The sequence below is a fragment of the Ictalurus punctatus genome, unplaced genomic scaffold (assembly GCF_001660625.3).
Source record: "Ictalurus punctatus breed USDA103 unplaced genomic scaffold, Coco_2.0 Super-Scaffold_100046, whole genome shotgun sequence".
In the NCBI taxonomy this organism is placed as follows: Eukaryota; Metazoa; Chordata; class Actinopteri; order Siluriformes; family Ictaluridae; genus Ictalurus; species Ictalurus punctatus.
In genome coordinates, this window is record NW_026521087.1 from 281,862 (window position 1) to 301,178 (window position 19,317).

General features: G+C 39.8%; 1 long non-coding RNA gene and 1 other non-coding gene across 3 annotated transcripts; one reads left to right on the forward strand and one right to left on the reverse strand.

Moving 5' to 3' along the window:
* The first annotated feature begins 4,309 nt into the window (after positions 1-4,309).
* Positions 4,310-4,381, forward strand: trnag-ucc (transfer RNA glycine (anticodon UCC)). Its single transcript has one exon. It is a non-coding gene; the product is annotated as a tRNA-Gly (tRNA).
* Positions 4,382-11,418: 7,037 nt separating this feature from the next.
* LOC128630061 (uncharacterized) lies at positions 11,419-17,010 on the reverse strand. Of its 2 annotated transcripts, none has more exons than XR_008394296.1 (5): positions 16,303-17,010; positions 13,402-13,458; positions 12,348-12,425; positions 12,058-12,147; positions 11,419-11,478 (listed from the first exon to the last, which is right to left on the reverse strand). It is a non-coding gene; the product is annotated as an uncharacterized LOC128630061 (long non-coding RNA). The 2 variants fall into 2 exon arrangements; XR_008394297.1 differs by lacking the exon at positions 16,303-17,010 and adding an exon at positions 13,587-13,799.
* Positions 17,011-19,317: the final 2,307 nt, after the last annotated feature.

Here is a 19,317-nt window from a genome sequence, read left to right on the forward strand (position 1 = left end):
CATCTAGCTGTGGATTACCCCTTAGATATCATCTGAGAGAGACAGCTAATTCTGTATGTAAACAGATATACTTACCAATCACGACCTCTCCAAGTTTGAGAGTGGCCAGTGAAGTCTTTCCATTGACTCCCCTACAATTGAGGTTCTTTGCCAGGGAGTTAGCAGTCACCCTCTTCAGTATGCGCCAGGTGCAGTCGAGCACATCTGCCCTGTCAATAAGCGCCAACCAGTTTACCCGAAACCGATGATTTTTCAAACAATAATATAATATAAAATATAAATAATTAATAAGCATGTATTGCCTTGTCAACTGTGTCAGTGCTTCTCACTACTCCTGCAGTTACCCTGCCCTGTGTGCTTTCCATGTTTTGCTCCTCTACCAAAGATTAGGTTATAACTGTTCCCTCATATCAAAGTGGTGTTGAATGTTGTGCTTTGAGTACGAGTGTGTCACCTTGAGAAAACAAACACTCTCAGTAGCTGTGTAATTGTGCAAGCAATTGTTAACAAAAAAAGGAAAAAAATTCTCACCAGTTTTTGCTTGCAATCTGGGCTCTGTTGCATCCTTCGCTCCAGACTATGCAGTTGAGGAAGATCTTGCAGGGGCAGTAAATCTTCATCAATATCCAAAGACTGCACCTGGAACACCTGTAGTTGAAGCAATCTCATTGGTTTGTTGGTCCAGCACCATCTCTAATTTAGTCAACACCTCCCTCAGCATGGCTATGGTAAAGAAGTTAACAATATTTACAAACGATACACACTACAAAACTGTACAATTCCATCCTCAGTCTTATTCCTAACCTACACAAATTCCAATAAGATGGCTGAGTGGAAATCACGGTTAATTAATACCTACAAAAGAAAGTCAATCAGAAAGCAGAAGAATACTTGGTACAGCCGATACTGAAAAAAAAAACTTATCGTATCATTCTTTTTAAAATTTTAGTATCAACTTGGTACAGATACTTTTGACATCACAACTTACCAATTACAACATCCTTGAATTGCAGGGATGCCAAGGATATTTTCCCATTCATTTGTAACAGCTAGCTGCACAGTGACAGGGGCGGCTGTGGATCAGGTGGTAGAGCGGGTTGTCCACTAATCGTAGGGTTGGCTGTTTGATTCTCGGCCAGCAGGACTCCACATGCCGAAGTGTCCTTGGGCAAGACACTGAACCCCAAGTTGCTCCCGATGGCAAGTTAGCGCCTTGCATGGCAGCTCTGCTACCATTGGTGTGTGAATGGGTGAATGAGACACAGTGTAAAGTGCTATATAAGTGCGCCATTTACTATTTTACCATTTATTGACACAGAAGCGGAGTCCATTCCATTCCATGGTGTTTTAATTAACGGAAGTAAAAAAAGAGATGAAGAGAAGGGTGTGGTCTTAGGAAGCAATAAAAAGAACAGGTGACTAGGTGAGAGAAAGCGGGACGCGGAAATGAGAGCCAGGTGGGAATGGCGGAGCTGATGGTGTGTGTTTGCCAAGGACCATGCTAATGCTCTTATTGTGGATTATAAACTTGTGGATATTGATTCAGGAGGCTGGCGAACACTTCGGGAATATTCTGCCAAGGTGAATAAACGAGCGAGCGGAGTTTTGAGGGTTCGGCGGCACATCACGGGTTTGAGATCCTTTCTTTAATACTTTTGTGGAGAACCAGTATGTTTAAATCGTTGGATGTTACTGTCTGTAAAGAACTCTGAGTGTTAAGCGGAATCTGACTGCTCTTTCCCATGCTTTCGGGTTCACGAACTCCCGTATGCTTAAATCACCGCCATTGAAGTGCAACTTTTAAAGTGAACAACTTTTTTGTTTTGGTTAAGAATTATTTTGGGGTTAAATGTTTTTTTTTCTGCCTTTTGTGTGTGAAAATTTTCTTTTATGAATAGAGCCTTGTTTCCTTATGGGTGCGTTTATTAATCCTACGTAGGGGAACTTTTTGGTTTTCATTATTTCGGTTTCTATGACTGAAATGATCTGTATTTCCTATGTTTACTGCATAAATAATAATAATCTTATTTTGTAAGAATTGAGTAACCTACTGATTTTTTCTTCTGAGTGATGCCCAAATTATAAGTTATAAGTGATGGTTAATTTGAACTGTCTGGCATCCAAACCCCATAAGGTACCACGCTACAGAGTGGCGCCCAAATGGGGACCGAACCATAAGATTTAGAAAGTTTAGTTGGGGTACTGAACTTAACAGACTTGGACAATTGCGTTATTGATGGACTTGACCATTGTTAATTATTGTGAAATACAGTGTGTACATATATTTTCAGTTTTTCTGGTTGGTGTTTACATGAAATGTATGGTTATGGAGAACATTCAGGAGTCTGTGTAACTACTTGCTGCTCTGTATTGTTTCTCTTCTTCCCTGGCCATGTCTACCCCTACCCCTCGAATCAAATGAATCAGTACTCTTGTCTTCTTCATGAAGGAAAGGGCCAGGCTTCCACATTCAGTGGAAAAGCAGAGACTGCCTGTGATCCTGTGATTTTGCAAGCAGCTGTTATCTGCCTTGCTACAAAAGCTCAATGGAAGGGAAACCACTCCCAGCCTTTTTCGGGCGTAGACCTCTTGCTGATAGGTGAAGTTGGCGACCGGTACTTTACGGAAAATTTTCCAGTCACGCACAGAGCCTTACTGAGCAACGAAAGAGCCAGGCTTCCACTTTCTGGGGAAAACCAGAGTCTCCCTTTCATTTTGTAAGCAAATGTTAACTGCTTTGCTACAAAAGCACAAAAGAAGGAAATCTGCTCTGTCCAAGGTCTTGCTTTCCGGCTGTTCCTAGAGGACCTGAACCTACAGTGACGACAACTGCTCAGTCATTAAAGCATAGATCAAAATTTCTAGCTTGTTTCTGCCCAGTCTCAAACCAGGAACCTTTTGTGTGTTAGGTAAACATGATAACCACTACACTACAGAAACCAGGACAGATTGGCCCTTTGGCTGTTGCCTATGGTCTTCTGATGAGAAGAGCACATACTGAAACTTTTGTTCACCTGAGCTGAATTGCCCAGCGGTGCATTGCTGGTGTAGTGGTGAGCATTGCTCCTGTCCAAGCAGTTGACCTGGGTTCGATTCCCAGCCTGTGCATGGATTGTAACTTGGAGCATCTCAAGGTACTTTATGGTAGTTGGCACAAAAGGAAGGAATCACCTACCTGACAATAAATTGGTCAACAGAATGTGCCAAAGGCTTCTCTGCAGGCCTCCTATGACTCTTTCTGCTTCCCACTTGAATTCTTAGTGCTTTCTTTGCTGTTTTGCATCATTATCCATCAGGGAACATTTGACCCGTGAACAGGGGCGAAAATGTAAGAACATGCGGTCTCTCCGGGTCTGTCGTTTGTTAACAACAAGCTAGCATGCAAACTGTGATGAGAGGTGTACATTTTCTGCGATCAGCCATCTATATAGTCAATGTTTTATATTTAATAAGCAAATATGTCTATATGCTGATTGGTCTTAAGCAGCGTTGTCCAATCTTCAGCTTTTCGTTCCAATCTAGCAGGAGCCACACCTGATTCCAATTGCTGGATCCGCCGATCTTGGCTTTCAATAGACTAAAGTGTGGCTTCTGCTTGGTTAGAATGACAACCTGCAAACACACTGGCCCATTCTGGAAAAGACTGGACAACCCTGATCTAAAGCAAATAACCACTGAGGTAAGTGCCACTTTGTGAGTTCTGAATCCCTCATGCCGACTCGACGTCACTCGACGAACGGGGAAGGAACTGGTAGATCAGAAGACATCCCACGGTTGATGAATGGCAATTTCAAGTCGAGGGTTTTCCCGCTTGGAGGTGGGGAATTACAAGTTGCAACCTCGAGTCAAGCACATCATTACTCTTGTCTTCTTGTTGAAGGAAAGGGCCAGGCTTCCATATTCAGTGGAAAAGCAGAGACTGCCTGTGATTTTGCAAGCAGCTGTTATCTGCCTTGCTACATAAGCTCAATGGAAGGGAAACCGCTCCCAGCCTTTTCCGGGCGTAGACCTCTTGGTGATAGGTGAACTTGGTGACCAGTACTTTACGGAAAATTTTCTTATTGTCTTATTGAGCAACGAAAGAGCCAGGCGTTGTCAAGGTGATGACAACCGTTCAGTCATTAAAGCAAAGTTCTCACTTGTTTCAGTACAGTTTCAAACCAGGGACCTTTTGCGTGTGGAGTAAACATGATAACCACTACAGTACAGAAACCATGACAGGTGCCACCGTTGGCGGTTGCCTATGGTCTTCTGATGAGAAGAGCACATCCTTAAACTTTTGTTCACCAGAGTTGAATCACCCAGTGTGGCATTGGTGGTATAGTGGTGAGCATAGCTGCCTTCCAAGCAGTTGACCTGGGTTCAATTCCTGGCCAATGCACAGATTGTAACTTGGAGCTTCTTGTGTTAATTGGCACAAAAGGAAGGACTCACCCAACTGACAATAAGTTGGTCAACAGAATGTGCCATAGGCCTCCTATGACTCTTTCTGCTTCCCACTGGAATTCTTAGTGCTCCCTTTGCTGTTTGTACACACATCATTATCCAACAGGGCACGTTTTACAGGGGTGAAAATGTAAGAATATGCGGTCTCTCCGTGTCTGGGGTTTATCAGGGAACCAGTATTTTTTGCATGCTTTACAGCACAGACGAGAGGAAAGGATATAATATTGCCCGCTGGTACCAAGAATCACTCTGGGTCTTCCCACACCAGAGGAAACAACCTGAGCATGTGGACAGCTGTAAAGACAAGGCAGGATGTAATTGTTCCTGAGCCTTTCCATAATACTGTGCTCCAGTTTCCAGATGAAGAATGGATGGAGCTGGAAGTATTTTGGTGATGACAGGCCTGTGTTGGTTTCTATAAGCTCAGGCTGAGGAGGATAACGCCACAAGGAAACCATTTTCATAAGGTGTCTCACGGGTCGTGATCCTGGCCAGAGTCCCATGGCTTCCATTGCTGTTTTCATCCAGATTTTTTGCTGGAGGGAGTAGTTCCAGCAGTTAATATCTTGGATGCAACTGGATACAGGGGCGTCTGTCTGTGTGGAGGGCTCTGGTGCATGTTCAGCAGGTACTGACTTCACAGCAGCTGTTGGAGGTGCTGTAGGTACTGACTGTGCAGCAGCTGTTGGAGGTGCTGTAGGTACTGACTGTGCAGCTAGTGGTGGTACTCTGGGAAGTGATGCAGGGGCTTTACTCTGTGAGGAAATGCTAGGCACAGTAGGTGGTGGTATGTGAGGATGGCAGACCACATGTGGTGTTGGCTGTGGCAGAACTGCATGGAACAATAAGTTAAGAAATTAATAAAACATTTATAGGATATTTATTTAAAAATTCCATTAATGCAAGTTCAAATAATGTTCACCTATATGATTGAGTTGTACAAGTTATTTAAAAACTTAAAATGATCACAAATTGACCCTAATTTGAAAGTTTACTCTTTAAAAACAGGTAAATCTTTGAGTAGACAATACAAACATCTTAAACAGCACGCATAAAATTCATGAAGTGCACTCACCCTCATCACTGGTATGTTCAACCTTTACCAATAGTTAGTATAACAAAAGAAGACAAGTTTTAGAACAGGCAAGAACACTGCCAAAACAATAAAAAAGGGTGTGAAAAAGAGTTATAAAGGATAAATCTGTGGGTAATAGGATACTCCTCCAAAACTGCTGTGGAAAATACCCTCTTGTTGTGAACAAGACTGGACACCCGGTGGCTGCAGGTGACTCTGAAATATACAATAGAATTTGTTTAGTATAACTCTAGTATGTGCAAATTAATATGCCATAAACAGGTTGAACTAGATAATTCTGGACATAACAGACATGACATTAATGCACCCTCTTGGTTCACTTACTCTGCTGTGTAGGACTTTTGGGTGGAGACAGACTCAGCATCATCTTCTCCAGTTCCTCATCTTCCTCCATTACTGTGAAATGAAACAAATACATCAGTAGACTGTAAGAATCTATATAAACAAATATAAATGTGCTTTACTCACCTGGATAATCAGAGGAAAGGCATGAAGTGGATGTTGCAGAGGGAGTTGATGGTGAGGGTGAAGGTGTAGCAGAAGGGGCTGTGGTCACCGTTTTTTTCTGCTTTAAAAGGTATTGCTGCATGCGGTACATTTTACTTCCAGGAACACAGCTTTTCCCCATTATAAAGGCAGCATACCCATCAGCCCTGGTATTCCAGATCTTCCTCCAGGTGTCTTGTGCTCGTGCCCCAAATCCAACAACATTGTGTCCAAAAATATATTGCATCTGTAGTGATAAAAACCAACCCTCGGAACAACGCCATGGATTCAACATGTGTCCAAAATATATTGCATCTGTAGTGATAAGGACTACCATTGAGAATGAAAGTTAAGGAAAGTTAAGCATAACTATTTTCGGCTCCTGCACAAAAGGTCCCTGGTTCGAGACCGGGCAGAAACAAGCTGGAAGTTTTGAAGTTTGCTTTAATAACTGACCGGTTGTCATCGCTGTAGGATCAGGTCCTCCAGGAACAACCAGAAAGCGAGACCTTGAACAGAGCAGATTTCCTTTTTTTGGGCTTTTGCAGCAAAGCAGATAAAATTTGCTTACTAAATGAAAGGGAGTCTCTGGTTTTCCACAGAAAGTGGAAGCCTGGCTCTTTCGTTGCTCAATAAGACAATAAGAAAATTTTCCGTAAAGTACTGGTCACCAAGTTCACCTATCACCAAGAGGTCTACGCCCGGAAAAGGCTGGGAGCGGTTTCCCTTCCATTGAGCCTTTTGTAGCAAGGCAGATAACAGCTACTTGCAAAATCACAGGCAGTCTCTGCTTTTCCACTGAATGTGGAAGCCTGGCTCTTTCCTTCATCAAGAAGACAAGAGTAATGATGCGCTTGACTCGAGGTTGCAGCTTGTAATTCCCCACCTCCAAGCAGGAAAACGCAAAGAAAACGCACCCTCAACTTGAAATTGCCATTCGTCAACAGTGGGAAGGTCCAAATTTTGCCTATTACCTGAAGACACTTAACATAGGAACAGATACTCACATATTCAATTGGAGAAAGAAAAATAAGACACCAGCAGTGAGTGAGAAGAAGCAAGGGTCCAGGTTTATTCGTTCTGTTCCACCACACGAGATCCACACAGTTTGAGACGTCCCAAAATGCGATCTAAAAAAAAGAGAGCTCTTCTATATATACAGTTTTCTATGTTTTAGAAAGAGCCTTCCCACAATACCATTAGGTTTTCGAAAGAGCCTTCCCATAATACCAATAGGTACTAGACTCAACATTTTGGAGAGACCTTGGTCTCACGGCGTCGGCTGTTCCCATCGACGGTTATCTCACAGGTGCAACTTGGCTCAACTACCCTTATAAACGGCCCGTCTTGGTTCTCTCTTAAAATTAAGGCCTTCATCTGTGTTAGTCCTGACTTTTTCTCATGAGAAAAGAATCCTCCACACCTTCAAGTGCATTATGAGTAAGTTTCTTTCACGTTTTTCTGTATTTCTGTTTTATAATGCTTTTTTCTTTTCATATTTGCTCTACATTTCTGTTTTATATCTGGTTATACTGCTTGCAAGTATTTTACCCCCTTTTCTGTACTCCACACTTCACAATATCGTTATAATATCCTTATAATCCTTATATTATCCTCATAATATCCTAATACTCCTTTTATTATTCTTATAATGTTCTGTTTTCCTTCTGTATGTGTGTGCATGGTGGCATAGGCTTGTGTGTGTGTGTGTGTGTGTGTGTGTGTGTGTGTGTGTGCGTGTCTCTTAGTTGACCGTTCACCCACGCTCTGAGGCATGCCGCACTAATCAAATACATGTATGGTTTGCGCCTGGCTTATCTGTGCGTGTTGTGTCTTAGGTGAACGTCAGCCCAGTGAATTTTCAATAAAATTACATATTACTCATACTAGGTCTCCCTTGTGATTTTCATGTATATTTTATATACAACATCTTCTCATCTACCAGTTCCTCCCCTGTTCATCGAGTGACGTCGAGTCAGCATGACAGATTCAGAACTCACAAAGTGGCACTTACCTTAGTGGTTATTTGCTTTAGATCAGGGTTGTCCAGTCTTATCCAGAACGGGCCGGTGTGGTTGCAGGTTTTCATTCTAACCAAGCAGAAGCCACACTTTAGTCTATTGAAAGCCAAGATCAGCGGATCAAACACTTGGAATCAGGTGTGGCTCCTGCTAGATTGGAACCAAAAGCTGAAGATTGGACAACGCTGCTTAAGACCAATCAGCATATACACATAATTGCTTATTAAATATAAAACATTGACTATATAGATGGCTGATTGTGGAAAATGTACACCTCTCATCACAGTTTGCATGCTAGCTTGTCGCTAACAAAAGACAGACACGGAGAAGCCGCATTTTCTTACATTTTCGCCCCTGTTCACAGGTCAAATGTGCCCTGATGGATAATGATGTGTTAACAAACAGCAAAGAACCACGATCAATACAAGTGGGAAGCAGAAAGAGTCATAGGAGGTCTGCAGGGAAGCCTATGGCACATTCTGTTGACCAATTTATTTTCAGGGAGGTGATTGCTTCATTCTGTGCCACCTACCATAAAGTACCGCAAGTAGCTACTGATTTCAATCCATGCATGGGCCGGGTATCGAGCCCAGGTCAGCTGCTTGGAAGACAGCTATGCTCACCACTATACCACGTTGTGCAATTCAACTCTGGTGAACAAAAGTTTAAGTATGTGCGTTTCTCATCAGCAGACCATGGTCAACAGCCAAACAGCTTCACTGTCCGTGGTTTCTGTAGTGTAGTGGATATCCTGTTTGCCTCACCTGCAAAGGCCAGTTGCGTGTAGGTGGCAAACACATCCAAATCACCAGGACAAAAAAACAAGAACAAGGGAGAAGCTTGGTTGAACAGCAGAGTTACCAGGGTGACATCAGAATTTGGAAACTTCTAAACCAATGAATTTACTATTACGTAATAAAAAGTCATGCAGTGAATAAGACACCGAACTGCATATGTTTGAAACACAATGTATGTTTGTTTAATAATGAAGAGACAAAATATAACCATTCAAAATGTTAAAATATCTAAATATTTAAATGTTTAATATTAAAAATATGAAACTCTCCATTATGTTTGGTGTAAAGTTGATCACTCGATGCTTTCCGCTGGTTTGTCATTGAGTGTGATTCTCATTCTGAGATGTTTTTGTCATCAGGATGGTTTTAAACCTAATGAGCTCATATTTCACACTAAAAACTGCTTTCTTTTAGTAGCAGAAGGATAAGATGCAGCGGCTTTTTGGTGAAAAGTCAGCTTCAGTTTGTGGGAAATGCCCTGCCCTCCGGGGCAAAACTGTTTTTTTAAGCTGATTGAACAAGTATGTGTGACTTTTTATTTTATTGGAAAAGGGGGAAGTCATTCTGACTTTAATTAGACACTTTTAATGATCTCAGTCACATTAGGATCTGACAGCAACAAAAGAGAAGCGAAAGTGATGTGAGTGTAAACCGAAAGTGAAGCAAATGCGAAGTTAGACTGAAAGGAGTGTGAAATTTTAAAAAATTAGTAATACTCCTTAAAGGTCTAAATGAAATAAAATACAATTCATAAATCATAGTGCAAAGAATATTGTGCAATATGAACATAAAGTGCAAGCCTAGATTATGTGTATGCACATAAAAAAATTTATTTAATCTAGATTTAAAGATACTTACATCTGTGGCACATTTAATATCGACTGGGAGCTAATTCCAGTTTATTTCAGCACAAAATCTAAACACTGCTCCATGTGTGGAGCTATATTGGAAATAGTGTGGTGGGATGCAGACCTAGTCTTAGATCATATAATACAGCTCTCCTTGTAACATTCCTTGATGAGCTGACATCAAGGATCTGAAAATGGTGCCAAGGTTACTGCAAAAAAAAGTCATTAAAATCTTTTAAACCCCTGCTGTAATGTGTGGGAGTGTTGAGTAACTGCAGTGACGCTTGGGGGCAGTAATGAGCGTTAAGGTTGCTTTTCACCTCCAGACGGAACTCGCGAACAAACGCAGCTACGCTCTAATTGGTGGAGCTCCTGGACGAGCTGCTATTTAATTGGTGTTGCGCTTTAGCGGGAGTTTTAGTTTCTTCCGTGTTTGTCTCAGAGCTGTAATGGTCGAGGCTTTCCGGTGACGCGCGTGTTTGTGTTTATTCATTCAGCATGAGTGCTTACTGAAGTTATGTCTAACAACTTATTCCTTGCATCCCTGCATGCTGGTCAATAATTAGTAAAACATTTCTGACATTTGTTTTTTGTCCGTGTGTGATTAAGAGAGACATAAGGGGAATCTCCAAACTAAAGAAACAAACAGCAAAAATGTCTCACAATCCCAGTTATAATCTAATGAACGAAATAAAATATTAAAAACACAGTTTATTAACTGATTTCAAACAATCAGGAACAAAAAGAGTTACAGTTGACTAAACCGTGACATATTTAACTGGTATATCCAAAAAGGAGAGAGAAAAAAACGAAAGTGACAAACGGTAAACATGTCTTATCCGTGTAATCATTATAGATGCAAACAAAGCCCTTAGATTGTAAAATAGTACACATCCAGTGAAAACAAATTAGAGGAAAGGTATATAGCCTGTGGCACAAACAGAGCTTAAACCTAATTTTCACCAAGCCTTATTTACAAAACCAACGAGTGATAAACCAATTATTTTTTCACCATCTTTTAACCAAACGTGTGCTTAATTCACAATTCCAGGGTTTATATAATCTTTAATTCGTATTGTAAACAGTGAGCATTATGGCTGTTAAGTAAACTGTCAATTCAGCACTGTAGGTGATGACGCAGTTAGCAGAGGTGTTAATTCAAGACTGTAAAAGTAAACTCAGCATTTGATGTGTTCAGTCAGTACTGGGGATTTTGGCTGTAGGCTGCAAGTGAAAACAGAAAATGTGCTCAGAACAGTTGTACATTACAGCATCCATTAGTTATGGATCACTGAACTTCTTTTAGAAATATCTCAGAATATGACATTTGTCTATTTTGATTAAGAATTTTTTTTATTTAAAATTAGAAATAAACAAGTTTTTAGAATTTTGAAATGTAAAAAAAAAAAGAGGAAATGTTCAACATTTTCAATAATTGATGTTCAAGATTCTGCACTATTTCTAGGTAAATGTGCAGATCCCTGGTTAGTTTAGATTCTGCATTAGCCAAGAATATCCAGGATCTCCCAGTCAATGTCCTCCAGAGTCTGATTAGCTTCCTGTGCATGACCCATCTCCTCGGTGATGTTGTGCTGGCACCAGAGCTTCTGAATCTTTCTGTAGCTCGTTCCTCCATCTGGGAGGGAAAGAGAATGATATAAACAGTGGTTTAAACACAAATTTTACAAGGCACGTTGAGTATCTTGTTTGAGTTCTCACCTGAGCCCTTGGACAGTTCTCCGTAGTCATCGAGGTACAGGAAAAGAACCTGATTCTCCCTCACCCTGTAAAAGACAGCAGAGGCTCATGTACTGCAAGCTAGGACTTGACAATACCTACAAATGCTGTATATTCACAACCATAAATGTTAATTCAGCAGGAATGTCTCAACTCCAGGCCTATTGCTGGATTACTGAGATGTTGAGTGTTGGGAGGAAAGGAAGCTTGAAACTGTGTAGGATGGAGTGTTTCTAGGACAGGGTGGAGGCCCACTAGTATAAGAAGTAATGTATTAATAAATGAAGAAAATGAATGTAGTTTTTTAAACATTTTGGAAAATGCTTGTTATGTAACATAATATTTGACCAGTTAATTGATTATTACATCCTCTTTCAATAATAAACTGTATTCCTTGCTTATAAATAGTTTATTATGGAACTTCAAATTAAAGTGTTATTTGGAGTATTTTTAGCAAGCTGCTGTTATTTTTCTTATTTAGTAGCTTTACAGCTTCCTTAACAAAATGAGTAACCCATGTGTGAGGGATTATTGCTGACTAATTCACACCAATGCCCAGCCCTGATATAAACAGGCAATGCACCTATAAGACATGGCAATCAACACAGATGTGTCTTCCTTCTAACCTGAGGAAGATGCTAACACCAGCTCAGCAAACAAAGGTGTGTGCAGTACACGCTTCAACGTCCTCACCCTCCAGCTCAGTCTGGCAGCAGCTGCTCTGAGAACGCAGCATCGTGCCACACACCAAGCACAGAGTTTGAGCTCAAGACTTAACTCCATCTGACCTAGGACAGCTACAAAAACAATGGAGGTTATAAACACAAAAGCAATAACTAGAGATGTCCACCAGAATTCTATTCTATTAAGCACATACTGGGTATAAATGAATGCAACTCAGAGTACACACACTCACGTGAAGCTGAAAGCCTAGTTGATCAGTGCACAGTAATCCTCTGGTAAATCAATTAGATTATTGGATTCCCGAGGAAAACTACACAAAAAAAAAAAAAAAAAAAAAAAAAAACACTGAAACCATACAGTCTTAACCCTCTTACCCCTAAGTTCCCACAGTATTATGTCCCATAACCCTATATTCCCCAGAGAAACAGCACGCCAACCCTGAGTTCCTGGGCCAAAATCAACATTTTAATTTTAACATTTTTAGGCCTTGAAAAAACTTATAATGTATTTGTGTAATATTACTTTGAAAATGAAGCACTTCAGTGTTTTTACTCCACTTAGAGCACAATTCTTAACTAGAGAAGTTATGAAAAATGCTCGCTAAAATCCTTCTACTCATTTAAAAATACTATACAAGCGTCAGCGTGGTCAATGCCTTTGAATAAATGCATTTTAGCGCCAAAAGTAAACTTTCTGGTGATAATCAGACCAGCAGGTAGTGTTTTCACGAATACACAGAAATGGTCCCGTTACGACTCCAGACCCCTGCAGTGTCAGTCGCACTGGTTGATGCTGAAGATGAAGACAGATCAGGGTCTGAATCATGAGTTTGCATCACTATCAGTTTCGGTTTCAACATCGCCTGAACTTTCACTGCTGTCACTATCTAGAATCCTCGCTCTTGCCTGTGTAACTGTGTATGCCCCCCCCCCACGGTTTTAGATGTACCTGTGTTCACTGTAGGTGTAACTTTAGCTGGAACACGATTAGCTTTTCACTTTGGCATTTTTAGTTCACTTCTACTATTACACCAATATTCACGCTTGGATCATCTTCATTGTAATGACAGCGTAATGTTGTAATCACGTCGTGATGTCATGACTTCAACCTTCCAGGTAAAAAAATTATAATTAAATAAGTAAGGAATCATAGCAGAGCAATGCCAGTACACCGGCCTCACGCGGATAACATTTACGCTGTAAAGCCGCTATACGGGGTAAGGGGGTTAAAACCACCATTTCAAAGCAAAGTTCAGAAGGCTATAGATAAGAACAAAGAATGAACACCTTATAAGGGTTTCAGGTGACTGGAGACATTGTTGCATGCCTGGATGTGAGCACCACCTGCAGGACAAATGGACACAACACACTCAACCCATTACAAAACAATCAATGATGTGTACACATGATATGGCATCATCAGCATTCACAGAAAACCTGTCATTTCTCGGCTCAGTTATGAAGTTTCTTACCCCTGAAGCAGGGGATCCAGAAGCTCCTGGTGATTATAATAGAGCTGGAGCAGGTTAGGAGGCAGACACATATGCACACAGCACTTCCCAGAAGATCAGTTTCACTACATACAATATACTATATACAGTGCATCCGGAAAGTATTCGCAGCGCTTCACTTTTTCCCCATTGTTATGTTACAGCCGTATTCCCACATGGATTAAATTCATTATTTTCCTCAAAATTCTACAAACAATACACCATAATGACAACATGAAAGAAGTTTGTTTGAAATCTTTTAATGAGTATGAAATTTATGAAAAATAAAAAAACAAAAAAAAGCACATGTTTATAAGTATTCACAGCCTTTGCTCAATACTTTGAAGCACCTTTGCTCGGCATCTCTAATAAGCAGTAAGTTTTGGTAAAACTCAAAACACGACAACTCAGACACAAAACCATTGCTATTCACAAAACAAAGTCTACTAAATACTGAAACAGTATAAAAAAAAACAAATAGTAAATAAAAAACACGTGGACTGCAGCATGTATAGAAACATCTCTTTAGGATTAAATTTAAGCACTTTTTAAAAATTGTGTTCAAACCCCCAAAAAAATAAAAATAAATCCCTACACAAATCTAATGCTGTTGGCTGCAGTGAATTACTCTGACAGCCCCATTACTGACTCCCACACAATTGTGCCTGACAGCACACTCAATAAAAACATCCCAAAAGAACATTCATACTGTCAAACACGTTATTACTCATTTGTAAGAACGAGGGTTAATAAACACACACAAATGACAACATAACACAGATCACCATCTATTGTTAAGTTGTACGTTGTAAGTTGTTCATAAGTATTCACAGCCTTTGCTCAATACTTTGAAGCACCTTTGGCACCAATTACAGCCTCAAGTCTTTTTGAGAATGATGCTACAAGCTTGGCACACCTATTTTTGGACAGTTTCTCCCATTCTTCTTTGCAGGACCTCTCAAGCTCTATCAGGTTGGATGGGGAGCGTCGGTGCACAGCCATTTTCAGATTTCTGATAAATCTATTTCCTTAGAAAGCTATTAGCCTTTTTCCTAATATGGATCATGCTTGTGTTAATCCACTTTTAATTAGGGCTCTATTGTTTTTAGGATATTTAAAATAAATGTTTTATGCTTGTTTATTTTTCAATTAACAGTGACCATGAGCAGAGAGCTTACATGTAACTGTTTATGACAGACCTCCTGATTAAAGTTTAAATAAAAAAGATTGGTATCTGGATCAGTATCAGCTGTAAAAATCCTGATCGGAGCATCAGTAATGAACACCATTAAACTAAAGCGCTGTGCATCTGACGGGTAAATGAACTCACCCAATCCCAACTGTTGTGGATAAAAATGACATGAAATAAACAGGAGGGAGACCTAGTATGAGTAATATGTAATTTTATTGAAAATTCACAGGACTGGTTGGATTCACACTTTAAGATCTTTTAAGAGTAACACACTGTGGTTTATTAATCACAGAGAAGTATAAGAGCTGAAGTATAAAAGCTTTTTAACCCTATTGGTACTGATATCATAGTCTTTCTGAAATATATTGGTTATCTACTGTGTAAATAGAGTATAAATACTGGAGCTTGAGCTCCGGGTGTCAGATCACTTCTGAGAATTCTCATTGGTGTGGATCTCGTGTGGTGGAAATAAAATCTGGACCCTTGCTTCTTCTCACTCATGGCTGGTGCCTTTTTTTTCTATCTTCAACTGGGTTTACAGATGTGAGTATATGCTTCTATGTTGAATTTTAAGTGTCTTTGGGTAATAGGCTAAATTTGGGCCAGTACATCCTATATGAGATTATTCAGATATCTACACAATACACACAGAACGGTTCGAAAACCGACTCCAGCCCAGAACCATGACAGTGGAAAATGTCTAATAGTGTAGCTTTAAATATATTTAAGAGGAGCAGACTTCAAACACTGATGTTTATTGTATTTGTTTACAAGGTGGAACAGGTTAACGGTTGTTTTTTGGAAACAGTCTGTAAAACTAACTGGAAATATTATTTAGTTTATCAGAAGGTAAATTAATGTCATGGCTCACACTATGTTCCTAAAGTCTGTCATAATTGATCAGCTCAAGTTCTCACGCCTACTTGTGTTATATTGTGGCATGAGAAAATTTAATGTGAAAGTGCAATAAAAAATATGTTGTCACTAAAATCAATTAATAATCGTGATAAATAATCGAGATCTCAATATTGATCAAAATAATCGGGATTATCGTTTTGACCATAATGGTGCAGCCCTAATTTCAAACAAACTTCTTTCATGTTGTCTTTATGGGGTATTGTTTGTAGAATTTTGAGGAAAATAATGAATTTAATCCATTTTGGAATAAGGCTGTAACAACAAAATGTGGAAAAAATGAAGCGCTGTCACTACTTTCCGGATGCACTGTACATGTGAAGTTCAAGTGATCAAGGTTTCCATGTTTTGGCAGAACTGTGTTTCAATCATTTAACAGGTTAGATGAGACAACTCAGCTTTGTGGCCAATCTGATAAATCACCTCACAAATTAAATGGTAAATCTCTTCATTTAAATTAACGTCAGTTGTAGAGGTGTACGGTCAGGTCAACTTTCAATCAGATAACAACATGTGGTGGAACCCATGGGTCAAATGTAGCTAAGTGAGTTTGTGATGGGGCGGGAAGGGTGGGGAAAATGAAGCACTTACCGTCAAGCTCAGGCAAAGTGGGAACTCCATTGAGATGGTGGAAGAACAGTGCGGCTCCTCTGAGGAAGGGCAGGATGCCTGCCTTTACACAACGCCAGAGATGCCAACCCGAGCTAGTCTCACGCAGGCTACTAAGACACACATGCATGTGTTAAGATCATTTCTACAACACTGTAAATGAAAGCTCTGTGACTGAAGTCAAAACAATAATTTTCCCAGGCTTACAAAGGAGTTTTTGATGAATGGGTGTGAAAGAGCTCATGGGATTGATATTATACTACTACTATGAATAATAATATTTTTGAACCAAAATCATGCTCCTGGTTGGATGCTCGGCATCTCTAATAAGCAGTAAGTTTTGGCAAAACTCAAAACATGACAACTCAGACACAAAACCATTGCTATTCACAAAACAAAGTCTACTAAATACTGAAACAGAATATAAAAAAAAATAGTAAATAAAAAACACGTGGACTGCAGCATGTATAGAAACATTTCTTTAGGATTAAATTTAAGCACTTTTTAAAAATTGTGTTCAAACCCCCAATTTTTTTTTTTTTAAATCCCTACACAAATCTAATGCTGTTGGCTGCAGTGAATTACTCTGACAGCCCCATTATTGACTCCCACACAATTGTGCCTGACAGCACACTCAATAAAAACATCCCAAAAGAACAGTCGAACCTTAAAACAGACAACTCGACAATTAGAACGTAAACGGCGTCAAACCAAACTCTTGATATTTCAAACAGCATGGAAGGAGAGCCTACTGAAATATAGGAAATCTCTTGGCGATGCTAGAAAAATCTATTTCTCCACCTTAATAGGAGACAACAAAAACAATTCTAGATTCCTTTTCAACACAGTAGCAAAATTAACTAGGAATAAAACCACTGCAGAGAGAAACACTCAATCATTACATAGCAGTGAAGATTTCATGAAATTTTTCATTGATAAGGTTGAAAATATTAGACGTGAAATACAGGCCATTAAATTAAAACTGGACAGTACTGTAACAAACCCATTACATGACAATGTAGCAATATCAGATCAATGTTTAGAGTGTTTTGCTCCGCTTAGAGAGACCGAACTAGCTACATTAATCTCTTCAGCCAATTCATCAACTTGCATACTAGATCCCGTACCTACATGTTTGTTTAAACAGATTGGTCCAGGAGTAATTGAACCACTTCTAAATATAATCAATTCTTCCCTAAGCACTGGCTATGTACCTAAATCACTTAAATTAGCAGTTATTAAACCCTTGATTAAAAAACCTGTTCTTGACCCGTCTCAATTGTCCAACTATAGACCAATATCAAATCTCCCCTTCATCTCTAAGATTTTAGAAAAGGTTGTAGCAAAGCAGCTATGCTCGTACTTAGATAGGAATAACATTCATGAAATGTATCAGTCGGGATTTAGACCTCATCATAGCACAGAGACAGCGTTAGTTAAAGTAATAAATGACCTTCTACTGACCTCTGATCAGGGTTGTGTCTCGCTGCTTGTGTTACTCGACCTTAGCGCAGCTTTTGATACTATAGATCACACTATTCTCCTTGATAGATTAGAAAATGTTGTTGGTATTAAGGGAACAGTCCTCTCCTGGCTCAGGTCTTATCTGACCAATCGTTATCAGTTCGTAGATGTAATTGGTGAATTCTCCATGCGTACTGAGGTTACTTTTGGTGTTCCACAGGGTTCTGTTTTAGGCCCACTGCTCTTTACTTTATATATGCTACCCCTAGGTCAAATTATTCGTAAACATGGAATTAGCTTCCACTGTTATGCTGATGATACGCAGTTGTATGTTTCAGCGAAGCCAGAGGACAGACAGAAGCTTAGTAAAGTTGAGGATTGTGTAAAGGACATTAGACATTGGATGTTAATTAATTTCCTTCTACTTAATTCTGATAAAACAGAAATACTTTTATTAGGCCCACGTGTAGCTAGAAGTAATCTTTCTGATCACATGGTTACTCTGGATGGTCTTTCTGTTTCATCATGTGCAGCAGTTAAAGACCTTGGAGTGATTATTGACTCCAGTCTATCATTTGATGCTCATGTAGATAATATTACTAGGATAGCCTTCTTTCATCTCAGAAATATTTCTAAAATAAGAAACATATTGTCACTACATGATGCGGAAATACTAGTTCATGCATTCGTCACCTCTAGATTAGATTACTGTAATGCCTTACTGTCTGGATGTTCCAGTAGGAATATAAATAAGCTCCAGTTAGTCCAGAATGCAGCTGCTAGAGTCCTAACTAGAACCAGAAGATACGACCATATCACACCGATATTATCAATACTGCATTGGCTCCCAGTAAAATCTCGCATTAATTATAAAATACTTTTATTAACCTATAAAGCACTAAACGGTCTCACGCCACAATATCTAAGCGACCTTTTGGTTTTATATGATCCGCCACGCCTACTTAGATCAAAAGATGCAGGCTATTTGACGGTACCTCGAATAGTGAAGGCTACAGCAGGGGGAGGAGCTTTCTCTTATAGAACCCCACAGTTATGGAACAGTCTTCCTATTAGTGTTCGGGACTCAGACACAGTCTCAGTGTTTAAGTCTAGGCTTAAAACGTATTTGTTTACTCAAGCCTACCCTGACTAGATTCTGTTCTACTACTTCACAGTCATAATAATCTTTTTTCTCCCTCGCTCCTTTCACCGAGCCCCACACGAATTTATGGGGATACTAGAGATCCAGATCCTTTCTGCCTCTGGATGGAGCTCAAATCTTCTTTAATTCCAGACTGCTGGGACTACGGCTGCTCCTAACGCCATACAGACTTCATATAAATCCATAATGAACTTTTTCACACTAACTGTTGTTACCCAGATGAGGACGGGTTCCCTTCTGAGTCGGGTTCCTCTCAAGGTTTCTTCCTCTTAAAACATCTTAGGGAGTTTTTCCTTGCCACCGTCGCCACTCACTGGCTTGCTCAGTTGGGATAAATTCACACCTTTAATATCTGTATACCGTGTTGATAT